Source organism: Lissotriton helveticus, chromosome 7, assembly GCF_964261635.1.
Source record: "Lissotriton helveticus chromosome 7, aLisHel1.1, whole genome shotgun sequence".
In the NCBI taxonomy this organism is placed as follows: domain Eukaryota; kingdom Metazoa; phylum Chordata; class Amphibia; order Caudata; family Salamandridae; genus Lissotriton; species Lissotriton helveticus.
The window spans coordinates 701,761,967-701,776,664 of NC_136068.1; positions in this window are offsets into that span (position 1 = coordinate 701,761,967).

Consider the following 14,698-nt stretch of genomic DNA (forward strand, 5'->3'; position numbering starts at 1 on the left):
GGTTTTGGGTGGCGCTGCAATTAATAAGACCTGGCACCATAGCGCCCCTTTTAATGTCTTGAAACGCGGGCGCCCAGTAATCAAGCTGCACTGATCATCTTTCGAGGGGGACGTTTTTTAGGGTAGGGTCTGTGGAGCGACCAGAAATTTTGAATGCTACCACAAAATGGGACACCCCCCTACCACAGTCCTTGATGTAACTGCAGCGGACAAGATGGCTCGTGGCAAGATGAAGAAATGAAATGTAATACTGGCTGAATCATGCAACCGAAAAATGTATTTTATAGCTAAACTGACCGTGTGCTTCGTGCAGTTATCCATAAAACCTTGCACTTAATTAAGTGCAATTCAGTTGTCTTTTTAAGCAAAAAAAAAGAAACACCAAAATAAAACACTCTACAGGCCATGTTGCCCATAGAAGTGGGTGCAACAGCGGCAATGGTTAAGCAAGCAATGTTATCGATTATCCCTGGAAATATGTCCCTGCTTTCAAAAATAGGACTGAAAAAATATCTGCTTTTGAAATGTGAAGAAATGAAGGTCTCATTTATAAAAGTGGTTTGCAGTGACAAGGCGTTCAATACGCAAATTCACAAGATTGAGGAATACACAATACTTACGTGCGATGTAAAAAAAGAAAACATTTTGAGAGCTGGAAAAGCCTTTCTGACTCATTTAAGTTCTGAACCTCACTCCGAATCACAATTAGCAGATTGCATGAAAGGGGCGACCTCTTTTAATGTATTTCATCTCAACATGTGCCAGTCAGTGGTCGTGACGGAAACTGCAGTCGCAACCATTGATCAGATCGCTACATCTGAGCATGGGGTAGTACATCATTCAGAAAGAGGAATTTTCGCCATTGGATACCTTCCCCATAAGAATTGCGCCAGGCAGCCTTGGGTGAGTGCGTGCGGGGGGCAAACAATGGTCTAGAGGACCACTGCATGCTCCCCCCAAAATCTTCTAAAATGATAGATCAATTTAAAAAAAAACAGAATCTATACTTTGAAGCGACACAGGATACTTGTAGACAAAATGTTTCTTATTTAGGAGTGCGAACACAGGTTTGAAGGTCTATTGTCCCTTGCAGACCACCATATCAACATGCACAGCCAATTGAAGAGGATCATGTTTTGCAACACTTAACAAATTAGAATTTTGCAGTGCAACCTATTAGTTCATAGGACACATTACAAAATGACAGTCAGGTCTCAAAAGTTGTCCACAATTTGCACCCACTATTTACAATCCAACTGTGCGTACATCATGACCTTTTAGCATAATACTTTTTGACTGCACCACTGGCCTCTGCGGTGCGTGAAGGTTTTATAAGATTTAGGCTTCAAACTATTGTGCTATTATCGCTCATTTCGTCATGGAAATATGTCAAGAGGACTACTTTGAGTTGCAGATTTTGTTATGTAGATTGCATAACACTGACTCATTTTCTGTGTATTGGTTCACAACGTATTGATCTTAAATGGAGTTTTCTAAAAACATATATTTTTTTAACATTTTTGGCTTAAGTACGTTTGAAGCCTACTATAAAATGTGTAGATTCTGGAATGACCAAAGAGGTATGTGCATGAGTAGCTCATATTTTTGGATCTTGTGGATAGGCATTCATCATGACTGGATGTAGTGTGATCAAGTTATTATTACTCCATGTTCAAAGGTACAAATGCACTTTTGTGGAATAAGAGCAGAACAATTACATTTCATATTGTAAGTACTTAGGGTATGGTCAATTATGGTGACTAATGTTACTTTATAATTTTTGTATACAGGACTCATGGGTTACCAATGTGTTATATAGTATTTGATTTTATCTTACTTTTTTTTTTTTAAAGGCCAGAATCTTTATTTGCATTTGAGGGTCAACAAGGGCAGGTGGGCCTATTTTTTTTAAAGGCCAGAATCTTTATTTGTATTTGAGGGTCAACAAGAAGGACAGGTGGGCCTGGTATATATGGCTCGGGGAAACTCAAACACATGCACAAAAGAGGGCTAAGTCTTCATACTTTAATGCTATCAGGCTGAAGGAAGGAACCCCTAAAAGGGAATAAACGGACAGGGCATGGGAAATTCTGTCTCTGCACTTCAGAGGGAACCATTGATTCCTCATCACCCACACCCTCGAGACTGGGTTATCACAAAGGCTTCAGGAATGCATTGAAGGAGCCCAGAAATATAGATTGCTTATTGTACAGACTACCTTCTGTACACAATCACCACAGAGAAAATACAAAATAGAATCCGCTGTGACCACAGTCAACCGTGATACATACACTTCTTACTCGTTCTTCCGCACATACCTTGTATATACTACTGCAACATCCTCAAGCAAATAGATGCAGCCAAGGACACATTGGCAGGAGACTGACGGAGCAATTTAGAGGGGTAGGAAGTAGACATATCTCCTCGTGCAGGTTACACATACAAAATGCCCGTATTGCTATAGCTGTCATTACAGTCAGTCCACTACACCAAGTTAACTGATGTAGATGTAGACAAGTGCCCTTTTCAACATGGTCACCCCCACTTTTTGGCTGGTATTTGATGTAATTTCCACTGGAATTGCACTCAGTTCCTGCTAACCAGGCTCCCAGTGCCAGATCTCTTTCCCGAAACCTTACAATTGTTTCCCCCATTGGCAACACTTTTGGTGCTCTCTGAAAGGCCTTAGTAATTGGTACCCTTGAGAACTAGGCCTGGGGTACTAGAGAGGGTCCCTAAGGGCAGCTGCAAGAATTGTGGCACGCAGCCTGTGTGCCATGCATACCGACATTGCATGCAGTATAGGTAAGTCACCTCTACAGCAGGCCTTACAGCCCTTAGGCAGGGTGCATTATACTACATGTGAGGGCATCACCACACGGGCAGGTATGCCCCTGTTCTGGTTAGATCCATTGCTGCCAGTACAAGTGAATAGGGAAGACATTTTACTAGTGTGTGCTGGACACTCGTAGAAATGAGTTCCCCAGCTACATGATGGCTTCACTGGAAAAAGGGATGTTTGGTATCAAACATCTTGTATTAAGAAGCGAGCACTCATGCCAGTGTCTGATTGAGTAATACACGCACCCAGAACTGACCAGCCACTGGTGTGCTGACTTACTGGTTCTAACCAGCCTGCCAACAGAGGCAAGCTTCTGCCCACCAATGGTAAAGGCATTTGCTCTCCGGGGGACATAAACTAAGCCTGCTTGCACCCCCGCCTACAGGATGAACTGAGGATTAGAAATGCAAGGCCGGGGAGCTTCAAAGAGGCCACCCTGGTTCTGAATCTGGCTTGTTTCACAGGAGAGGGAGTCAACCCCCTTTATAAATTAGCTAGTCAAGACAGGCGTGTCCACACTCAGGCGAGCTGGGCTACCTGAAGTGGATGTGGCCATTCAGACATGACCATCTTGGTGATGGCACATTTAGGATCTCTGGGAGAGAGTAATACCCATTTCCCCAGGAAGTGGTCATACAAGGGCATACCCCAGGGTTAAGTAGCCCGTTGTCTACCACTCTATACTTCCCTTATGCTCCTAAATTCAGAGAATGTAGGGGAGCCCTGGCACCAGCAAGTCAGATCGTGCAGACCAAAAGAAGAAGAAGGGCCAAAGAGCCACAAAAGCAAGCACTGCAGAGGAAGCAAATGACTTGGCACCAGCCCTGCCGGCCTGTTCGCCTATTGTCAACAATTGTACCAAAGTCGTCTTGCCATTTCAAGCTGCTGATCCTCCAAGCCCTGGAAGGACTGCCAGCACTTCTCCAAAGATTCAGGAGCTCCTATGAAACAGCAGGGCCCTTCCCTGCATCTTGCAGGTACCAAAAACTGAGCTGTGAGGCTCCAAGTCTGCGAAAACCCGACACCGGAAAGCAGCACTGCAACTGAGTCACTTAACCGAGATGAAGTGGGCCAACATTGCCAATTTGGTCCCAGGATCTTGATGACCTATGAAGAAGAAGGCCACTGACGAGCCGTGAAAGCAGAAAACCGAGGAGGAGTAACTGACTTGGCATTAGCCCTGCTGGCCTGTCTGCTGTTCCCCATATAAACTGTGCCAAAGATGTCTTGTCCTGCAGCTGTTGTGCCTCCAAAGCCTGGGAGGATTGCCTAGATTCAATAAAGACTTGAGAACTCCTGTGAAGCAGCAAAGCTGCTTACCTGCATCCTGCATGCACCCCAAACCCAAAGTAGACTGTGAGTGCCTGGCACTGCAAAACACCACTGCACACCTGCTTCTGAGCCCGAGCTCGGAAGCAGGGTTGTCTATCCAGAGACAAAGCCTATCTTGGACTTGCCCTCTGTGGACTTCCCAGTGCCACCTGTAGCTTTGGGGTGAAGGCCCCCTCTACAGCGAGTGCTCCCAGAGACAAAAATCTGATGCCTAAAGATACCTTTACATCCGCCACCCCAGGCTCCTGGAGAAGAAGACCAACGGTGTCCTCACATCCCGAGCATCGCAGGAGTTGAGCGCCCTTGTTGGGTCATCCCATTTGTCCCTCAGACCAGCCCATTTTCCGCCAGAGGGATCTCCATAGACTTGAATGAGGTACCCGAAGCTGAAAGGCACTTCTGCACCCAGTCACCCCAGTGCTGCCCGAAGTGAACTGTTGTTGCTGCCTTGGACTTTGCCCTATACTCACCTGAAGACCCGGGCAATGGTCCCATAAGCTGTTGTTACGTGACCGTATGCCGCTTATGTTTTCTTTCTAAGTTAATATTGCAGTGAAGTGTTCCAATTACAATTTAAAGTACCAAAACATGTTTACTTCAAACCTGCTATTTTAAAAAGTACTTACCTGATTTTGATGATCGTGGAGCCTAGTGTAATATAAAAATATGTTTAATTTTTATAAATTGGTGTGGATCACCCTATTTAGTTATTTGCATAATTTATTGACTATTGTGTGCATGTGCAGATGTCTAATATTCCTCTCTGATAAGCCTAAGACTGCTCAACCACACTACCCCCTGGAAGAGCACATTGAGATTGCTAGAGCAAGTCCCTGACCACTAGTAAGGGAATACTTGGCCCCTTTGCATGGTACATCTTTTTTAGGTATATCATATAAAGAGACGGCATCCTACAGCAGTAATGCTCAAGCAAAAAAGTGTACATGTGGCAGCAATCAGGACCACAGGGCTGTGTTGTAGGCCTTTATCTAAGACTAGCAGCCCGTCCCGACGTTGTAATTTGGTTTAATGTGATAGTTCAGTGACAGCGCGCATGAGAGGCTGCAGTAATTGTCCCCGCAGACACGCTCAGTCGCGTTTGCCCCCGCTTGAGGGCCAGCAGCGACCGTCTAACAATTAGAATTGTGTGAGTCTTGAATGATTGTTTCCCGCTGTTCTTATTTTTTTATGACCCACACCGACGCTCTTTGGCCCAGAGTGCTTTTTAGACGCACCCAGGCCAAGCCACACACTGCGTTCGGCCCTTTCAGACGCAACCAGGCCAAGGCACACACTGCATTTGGCACCCCCAGTATGTGTGAGACAACGGGCAGTCCCCCAAGGAAGTCTTGCGAATGGTTACTTACCACGCTTCGAGGTGAACGCCTTTGTGACGCCCCCAGCACACGGCCACAGCAGACGATCTGATTAATGTATGACCCAGATGTCATGAAGTGCGGAACGTAGCACATGCCCCCAGTGTTTGTCACGCCCCCAGCGTACCCCTTGATGCGGCGCAATTGGCGCTTCACATGGCATGAAGGGCGGACACATGCCCACAGCACGGACACACGCCCACAGCGTTTGTCACGGCCCCAGCGTGTCACGCCTCCAGCGTGCTCCTTGATGCGGCGCAATTACGACTCACATGGCATCAAGGGAGGAACGTACCACACGCCCCCAGCGTTTGTCACGCACCCAGCACACGCCCACAGCAGAACGCAGACACGCCCACAAGGGACTACTTTGCTGGCACGGTTCTTTTACCTTTTAAATGTATATGATGGCCGTCTTCATAGCCTATGTCCTTCTGCTGCAACTGCCCTATCCAACGCTGTATTGGGTGTTGTGATTGGTGCTGTGGTTAATGAGATTACCCGCCTCAAAGGTTTGGGCTCTCTCTTTATAATATTACTAGCAGCCCGTTCCGACGTTGTCCGGGTATGAAATAGAATGTGTGTAATGTTTGTATTCAGATACAGTCATTCGCGGGTTCCCCCGCTTGAGGCCCAGCTGCATCCCTGGTTGATGTTAGCAGGCGCGTGTCCCCCCGCTTGAGGCCCAGCTGCAGCCCTGGTTCATGTTAGCAGGCGCATGTAATTAGTGTAGTGATCCGCCGCCTGAGCCCGGCTACAGCCCTGGCTGATGTTAGCAGGCGCGTGTAATTTGGTTTAATGTGATAGTTCAGTGACAGCGCGCATGAGAGGCTGCAGTAATTGTCCCCGCAGACAGGCTCAGTCGCGTGTGCCCCCGCTTGAGGGCCATCAGCGACCGTCTAACAAATAGAATTGTGTGAGTCTTGAACGATTGTTTCCCGCTGTTCTTATTTTTTTATGACCCACACCAACGCTCTTCGGCCCGAGTGCTTTCTAGACGCACCCAGGCCAAGCCACACACTGCGTTCGGCCCTTTAAGATACAACCAGGCCAAGGCACACACTGCATTCGGCACCCCAGTATGTGTGAGACAACGGGCAGTCCCCCAAGGGAGTCTTGCGAATGGTTACTTACCATGCTTCGAGGTGAACGCCTTTGTGACGCCCCTAGCACACGGCTACAGCAGGCGATCTGATTAATGTACGACCCAGATGGCATGAAGTGCGGAACGTAGCACACGCCCCCAGCGTTTGTAACGCCCCCAGCGTGCCCCTTGATGCGGTGCAATTGGCGCTTCACATGGCATGAAGGGCGGACACATGCCCACAGCACGGACACACGCCCACAGCGTTTGTCACGGCCCCAGCGTGTCACGCCCCCAGCGTGCTCCTTGATGCGGCGCAATTACGACTCACATGACATCAAGGGAGGGACGTACCACACGCCCCCAGCGTTTGTCACGCACCCAGCACACACCCACAGCAGAAGCAGACACGCCCACAAGGGACTACTTTGATGGCACGGTTCTTTTACCTTTTAAATGTATATGGTGGCCGCCTGCATAGCCTATGTCCTTCTGTTGCAACTGCCCTTTCCAATGCTGAATTGGGTGTTGTGATTGGTGCTGTAGTTACTGAGATTACCTGCCTCAAAGGTTTGGGCTCTCTCTTTATAATATTAGTATGGATAGTATGTATTTTTTTAATAATTTTTTTTATCTGTCTGCATATCCTATGTCCTTCTGCTGCAACTGCCCTTTCCAACGCTGTATTGGGTGTTGTGATTGGTGCTGCGGTTACTGAGATTACCCGCCTCAAAGGTTTGGGCTCTCTCTTTATAATATTAGTATGGATATGGATAGTATAGTATGGATTTTCTGCCTTTTTTTATACATTTTTTTATCCGTCTGCATAGCCTATGTCCTTCTGCTGCAACTGCCCTTTCCAACGCTGTATCGGGTGTTGTGAGTGGTGCTGTGGTTACTGAGATTACCCGCCTCAAAGGTTTGGGCTCTCTCTTTATAATATTAGTATGGATAGTATAGTATGGATTTTTTGCAATTTGTTTCATACATTTTTTTATCCGTCTGCATAGCCTATGTCCTTCTACTGCAACTGCCCTTTCCAACGCTGTATTGGGTGTTGTGATTGGTGCTGTGGTTACTGAGATTACCCGCCTCAAAGGTTTCGACTCTCTCTTTATAATATTAGAATGGATAGTATAGTATGGATTTTGTGCAATTTTTTAATACATTTTTTTATCCGTCTGCATAGCCTATGTCCTTCTGCTGCAACTGCCCTTTCCAACGCTGTATTGGGTGTTGTGATTGGTGCTGTGGTTACTGAGATTACCCGCCTCAAAGGTTTGGGCTCTCTCTTTATAATATTAGTATGGATAGTATAGTATGGATTTTTTGCAATTTGTTTCATACATTTTTTTATCCGTCTGCATAGCCTATGTCCTTCTACTGCAACTGCCCTTTCCAACGCTGTTTTGGGTGTTGTGATTGGTGCTGTGGTTACTGTGATTACCCGACTCAAAGGTTTGGGCTCTCTCTTTATAATATTAGTATGGATATGGATAGCATAGTATGGATTTTTGCAATTTTTTTATAAATTGTTTTCTCCGTCTGTATAGCCTATGTCCTTCTGCTGCAACTGCCCTTTCCAACGCTGTATTGGGTGTTGTGATTGGTGCTGTGGTTACTGAGATTACCCGCCTCAAAGATTTGGGCTCTCTCTTTATAATATTAGTATGGATAGTATAGTATGGATTTTTTGCAATTTGTTTCATACATTTTTTTATCCGTCTGCATAGCCTATGTCCTTCTGCTGCAACTGCACTTTCCAACGCTGTATTGGGTGTTGTGATTGGTGCTGCGGTTACTGAGATTACCCGCCTCAAAGGTTTGGGCTCTCTCTTTATAATATTAGTATGGCTAGTATAGTATGGATTTTTTGCAAATTTGTTTATAATTTTTTTTATCCGTCTGCATAGCCTATGTCCTTCTGCTGCAACTGCCCTTTCCAACGCTGTATTGGGTGTTGTGATTGGTGCTATGGTTACTGAGATTACCCGCCTCAAAGGTTTGGGCTCTCTCTTTATAATATTAGTATGGATATGGATAGTATGGATTTTTTGCAATTTTTTTATAATTTTTTTTATCTGTCTGCATAGCCTATGTCCTTCTGCTGCAACTGCCCTTTTCCATGCTGTATTGGGTGTTGTGATTGGTGCTGTGGTTACTGAGATTACCCGCCTCAAAGGTTTGGGCTCTCTCTTTATAATATTAGTATGGATAGTATAGTATGGATTTTTTGCAATTTTTTTATACATTTTATTATCTGTCTGCATAGCCTATGTCCTTCTGCTGCAACTGCCCTTTCCAATGCTGTATTGGGTGTTGTGATTGGTGCTGTGGTTACTGAGATTACCCGCCTCAAAGGTTTGGGCTCTCTCTTTATAATATTAGTATGGATATGGATAGCATAGTATGGATTTTTCCAATTTTGTTTATAATTTGTTTTCTCCGTCTGTATAGCCTATGTCCTTCTGCTGCAACTGCCCTTTCCAATGCTGTATTGGGTGTTGTGATTGGTGCTGTGGTTACTGAGATTACCCGCCTCAAAGATTTGGGCTCTCTCTTTATAATATTAGTATGGATATGGATAGTATAGTATGGATTTTTTGCAATTTTTTTATAACATTTTTTTATCCGTCTGTATAGCCTATGTCCTTCTGCTGCAACTGCCCTTTCCAAGGCTGTATTGGGTGTAGTGATTGGTGCAGTGGTTACTGAGATTACCTGCCTCAAAGGTTTGGGCTCTCTCTTTATAATATTAGTATGGATATATTGGGCCTTCAGCACACAGACACACACATATATATAAAACAAAGGTTACAGGGATGTTATAGTTAGCAAATAGAATTTTAAAAAACCTTAGAAATTCACTAAAAAACAAAGGTTACAGGGACGTTATAGTTAAGCTGACCTTTTACTTGTACAAAACCAGAGAAATTCAGCCGTCATACTTACCTGAGTTAACTATATCTTGCGCCCCTGCAATGCACTGCTTATGACCTCACATATTACATCACTCATGAAATGGTCAGTGACTTTCTTTGTGACTTATAATAGGAAGTCTGGCCGTACACAGCCCATGTAACAGTTAACATCTCTCTGACCTGAGGGAGTTCAGGATGTCCGAATAGGGATTAATCAGCCATCAATTCTGGGCTTGTTAGTTGAACACTGAGGGGGTCATTAGTATTGCGGGCGGATTTTTGTCTGCCCGCCATACCCCCGGGAATCAAGACCGCCTGCAATGCTTGCGGCGGTCCTGCACCCTCAACTGCTGGACTGCTCCAAGCGGTTCTCCAATTCATGAAAAGGCTGAAGATACATATACCACAAACATACAAACATACAGACATACATACGCTCCTCTTTTAACAGAAATCCTACTGGGCACTGAAATGTCATTAGTCCAAGTAGGGTCTTCTGGTTAAATTATTTCAATTGACAAAAAACTGACCAAATAATACCCGACAGAACAGATATGGTAAATGTATCACCTTTGATCATATGTTAGGTAGGTTGCTTCATCCTTAATTTTCATAGGATGTCAATTGCAAGAAATGTTCTTTTCACCCTGTTGAGCGCCTAATTCCAGCTTCTATCTTTGTTTCAGATACACTTCTTTTTCACTTTTCCTTTCATTGCAGGTATATAATTATTATGAAGAATGGCTTTATGATTTTATGTTTAAGAATTGTTTAAATCCTTTGAATTTAAGATTGAATGTTTTTGTTTATTATAAAACCTTACTTACTGTACACCTTTGTACAAAGTGTTATGGCAGAATTGTGCATAATCAATATTCTTTTTAGGAATTTGTATGTTAGAGAGAGATTATTTTCTCTATTGAGTTAAAGGCATATTTATGAGCCCCTTCTGCCACCGTAGCATCACTTTTCATGACGATCGGGCAGCTCAGATCACAAAATCATATTTATGATGTCACACAAAGCCACTCTGCGTGGCTTTGAATGGTCTCATAGATGTGAAGTAAGGCAGGGCAGCACAAATATCTGTGTTGCCTTACTCTGCATTAGTGAGGCATTCCATGGGTACTGCAGTGGCAGTCCCCACACAACACCCATGGATGTTGATGCTTCCACGGATTTACAAAACCATGTAAACCCAGGGACGTGCCAAAACGTTACGTCCTCCTCTCCTTATTATTTCCTCTCTCAATATATGCTGCATTCTGCAAAATACATAGAAAGAGGAAAAAGCCTCCCAGGAATGTTCTTGTGCAGGAAGATGCCCCTTCCTGCACAAAAACATTCCTTCGAACAACACAGGCACTAAGTATGGGCGGATCTAGCGGATCTCGCGTACGTGAATTTGCGTATTTACGGATTCGCAATCCGCAAAATCCACGAACTCTCGCGGATTTGCGGATTTTGGTGTTTTTTGTGTTGGCGAGCGTTCGCGAGGATTTGTGGACCATTTCGCAATTGCGAACTTACTTTTCGTCTCGCAACGGCCGCGACTATGTTGTTTCTACATCTGGTTTATCATCACAGGTTCACAGCACCCTCTGTTTCACCACTGCCACCCTCTGGTACACCCATGCCACCCTCTGGTACATCCTCACTGCCACCCATTAGGTTTGTTTATCACTGTAGATTATGGGGGTGAAAATAAGCAAGCACACCTGACCTGCTTCAACTGCCATGAATTAATTTGGGGTTGATTAATGTGTCAGTGATTTTGAAACTTCCAGTCTGGCTGGCACCTGCTTCCTTCCTTATCTGTAATTTGCTTTCTGTTGCAGTGAAAGCAAGCACACCTGCCCTTCTTCAACTGCCATGAATTAATTTGGGGGTCATTAATGTGTCAGTAATTTTGAAACTTCCAGTCTTGCTGGCACCTGCTTCTTTCCTTATCTGTAATTTCCTTTCTGTTGCAGTGAAATTTTTTTTTCACAGGACCTTTATGGTCTACTTGTAGCTATTCTATGAGCCTGCTGTTTGGGTCATAGCAGGGTCATAGAATAGTTGCAAATAGGCAACTGAACTCTGGAGGGGCCCCTCAGGAAGCACTAGAGTGAATGGTTACTATAGTTAAGTTTGAACTTTTGCACCTGCTGATTGCTTTCAGTTTAGCAAAAATCGTTTTTCTGCAATTTCGCGCCATTTGCGGGGCGCGAATCCGTGCGAGATCGATTTCGGAAGCCGCGAATGCGTGCGAATACACAATTTTTTTTTTGCGCGTTTATGTTCGCGTGATTTTGTGCATGTTCGCAAGGCGCTTGTAGCGATACGTTTGCGAAGTTACCCTAACGGTCGTACACGGGCGCGGCCATCTTGTTTGCGTGACGTAATTCCGTTTCCGGCCGCTATGTGTAATCTCGCAAAGTGTGCTGCTCGCTAGTACAATTTCGCGCTTGATCGCGAGGAAAATCTCGCGCGAACTTACCCATGCGGTCGTGAACGGGCGCGGCCATCTTGTTTCTCATTCATTGCTATGGTTCTGGGCATGCTTTCTGTATCCTCTCTGAATCTCTTCCATCCTTTGCTTGTTTGAAGTTTTTTTGATCTATTTTACTTATTATCTATCCCTCTATTTTTCTAGCTCTATAATTTTGTGTTTTCTGCTACTTTTTGTTAATTTTAAACTACTTTTTTAAACTCTTTCCTTTTCTTCTTCCCTATTCTATTTCTTCTTTATTATTTACATTCATTTCTGCCCAGACCATGGTAAAGGGAGCCGGGAAGCAACCTGAGAAGGGGAAGGGTCCCGCACCCCGTGCCCGGCTCCCGTGCGGGCGTTTGAGGGGGGAGCTAGTGATGCCACGGGAGATCTTTAGCGCGGAGGAGGTGGCCGCACTAATATTCCACGTCCAGCGCCGCCTCCCCAAGACCATCCTGGGAGGCGGCAAGATCGCAACCGGCTATGGCATCCGGGAGCGCCGGAAGCGGTGGGAGAAGGTGTGCCGGGCCATGTTTAAGCTCTCTGGGGTCCGGCGCACCTATAACCAGGCCACCCACCGCTGGACGGATGTCATGGACCGGGAACGCGACTTGCTGGACGCGCTCGGCGTAGAGGTCCCCGGGCTTGGTGAGTAGTAGTAGCTATTTCTAGCTATTTCATCACTACTCTGTTTTATCCGGCTCTGTTATTTGCAAATCTTTGTTCTTTACCAAGAGCAATAATGCTGCCGATTACATTGTAGGTAAAAAAAAATTCAAAATCTTCTATGCATTTCAGGTGCACTGCTCTCCTTCTCAGTAGCCTTGCTTGCTACTATGCTTATTTGTTTTGTATTTTGTGTTCATTTCATTGGCCTGAGAAATTATGTATGAGTGTAGTGTAAAGAACTGCGTAATGCTAGACACTAAGGGTCATATTTTCAATTACCGGCGCATCCCTGCAAAGTAGCAGGGATGCGGCAGTAATTGTGCGCCATGCCACCACCACCACCCATGGGCCCAAAACGTCACAGAAGCCTTACGCATCTGTGCCGTAAAGGCGGCGCATTGCTGGAGTTGCGTGCCAACGATGGCGCAGCTCCAGCAATGCTCTGGGGTGCCCTATCTCCCCAATGCTGCATCAAGCCGTACGTCGGCTTCAAGCAGGCGCAGTGTTTCAGTCACGCATCATTGTCCTAAAAGTGACTGATTGTCATCTTGTAGATTTCCCTCAGCCACTTTTAGGATTCGTTCCTGCGCAGGAACGCCCTCCCTTGCGCCGGAACGCCCCCTGATGGCGCAGGGCTTTACAACGTGATGCATCTCCCATATGCGTCATTTTTTTTTTTATATACGCCGCACCATGGCGCCTCTTTTGTTCTGCCGCTGCGTCACAAAAGTCACGCAACAATGGAGTAAAATGAGCCGCAAGGGACTTCTAAATCAGCCCCAACAGACTGAAGTCCAGTACTTCCTTTAGACACATGGCTATAAGAAGAAATAGTGGTGGTGGTCGGTGGATTGATAGTTTGAGTATTCACTGATCTGCAAGCACGATGGACTTTGTCTGTCACTTCGCGTGCTGCGGACTGCTGCCTGCCAGGCCTAGGCAAACCTTTTTAGTAGTCTGTTTAGTGAGTTACATAGGAACTTTCAAAGTCAACGGTCCGCAAATCAGGCAATACGAATAACGTAGTATACCATATGAGCTTGGTCAATATATCCTGTGGAATAGTTGTCTGTCTATTTGCTATTTCTCCAAAATATATTGTTATTGTTCTTTTGAAATGCTTGATTTGGTTGACAAATCTCATCCATGTTTTCTGGTCTTTCTTTCTTTCATGTTGTACATCAGCTCCCCCCAAGGGCAAGAGGACACAGGAGGAGGAGGAGGGTGCTGTTCAGGAGGATGCAGGCCAGGATCGGGCAGGCGAGGGCTCCTTTGCTGGCCCCAGTAAGTTTTAATTTTAATATAGAGTACCTATTTTTTCCTAGCGTTCCTCATTCGATTTTTTCTAAATCGTCTTTGATCTTCTTGTAGACTGGATCTAAATTCTTATCCTGCCTCGACTATGACTCCCTGTGGTATTACTAGATTATTCTTATTAGTCTGTCTGTGTAGCTAACTAAGATTGCACATTTGGCAATTCCATTGGACTCCCATTCTAGTCAGCAATAGCTCTATGCACTGAGTGCAGTCCTCTGGGATTGTCCATAATGTCTTTTCAAGTCTTCTAAATGTTTATGCTTTGACAATTGCCAACAATAAAAAGGTGAATGACCACCAAGAAAGAATAAGATACTACTTTACTTTTGGTTTGGATAGGAGGACAATCCATTCTACTACTGTTGCAGGGACAAATCTGCACAAACCGAACTATGAACACTAAATAGTGCATTGTTTATCAATTATAATAGGCGCAGGTAGACTTTCTTTCCACATACCTCAGTGATATCAGACTTTGAAGAACCCCCAATCTCCTTACTGACTAGATAGTGTAGCAGAGTCATTTAGCTCCCAAAGTCACTGATGATTGATCCCCAATGATGATTAGATTATCCAACGCAGGACAAGAGTACGGAGTCAGTCAAGAAGTGTCAGAGGCACTCATGCTTGCAAAAATTCCAAAACCTTTAGCTCATCCACTCTAGTCTGGAGGACCAAAAA